Genomic DNA, 1,018 nt, shown 5'->3' on the forward strand with positions numbered 1-1,018 from the left:
TTCAAATATCTCCATTTCTTTATTCCTAAAGTTTGGATTTCAAATCCCAGATGACATTCAAACAAGATCAGTCTAATTTATTTTAAAAGTTAATTTAACTTAGTTAACTATAGAGCCATTGGTGATATTTTAATTCACATTAAGAATTCCTAGAATACTTTTGTCACTTTCAGAGGCCAGATTGAGTCATAAATGGTAAAAATACAGCTGTTAAAAATGTAGTACACTTGGCTGAAAATTACAATCTGAAAGTATGTGATGCCAACTTCAATTATTTATACATAAATAATTTTTTTGACTCTCATTAATTCTGTTTCAGGATAATAATAAGTACTTTTTGAAAGAACAAACTCAAAAGAGGAAGCGTTTGGAATGGAATCTACAGCTCTCGGATGTAGTGACCACAATTATTGATGGCACCCTTCTTGCATAACTGAATACCTAAGTCACACCCACATTTGTTCTCAGCTCTAGCCATATGGCAATTTTTCCTGAATGATTTGGCCTCTCCCTTTTCTTTCTCTATCATTAGATTGTTATGGCTTTCTTCCTTTCAACTCTTGCCAGCTGGGAAACAAAAAGAGTATTATTTTTGCCTCACTTATTCTTGATCCCTTTTTGAATATCCTTAGTTGCCTTAAACATGACCATGCATCTACAATTGAAAGAATTCAGTTTGAGGAAACTGTTCTAGTAGATGGGTTTAAGGATCTACATTTCTCTAATATACTTTATTTTTCAGTCATTTTTTAAGGTAGAGGCTAAGGAGTGAAGACTTAAATTCACTGGGTACAAATACATGAGAATAATGTGTATCTATTGTGGAAAAGCCTAGAAAATTGCCAATGTTATTTTAAAGGGCACTCTCCTGACTATAAATCACATTTGGGTTGGCTCTTCATCATCAAAATAATATTCCTATTATGGATAACAAGTTTGTCAGTTGTGTAGTTTTTTTTAACAACCATATATAGAAATATATGGCAATAGATTAGACAAATTGAAGATTACATACAAT

Source organism: Propithecus coquereli, unplaced genomic scaffold (genome assembly GCF_000956105.1).
Source record: "Propithecus coquereli isolate 6110/MARCELLA unplaced genomic scaffold, Pcoq_1.0 Scaffold70, whole genome shotgun sequence".
Taxonomy (NCBI): domain Eukaryota; kingdom Metazoa; phylum Chordata; class Mammalia; order Primates; family Indriidae; genus Propithecus; species Propithecus coquereli.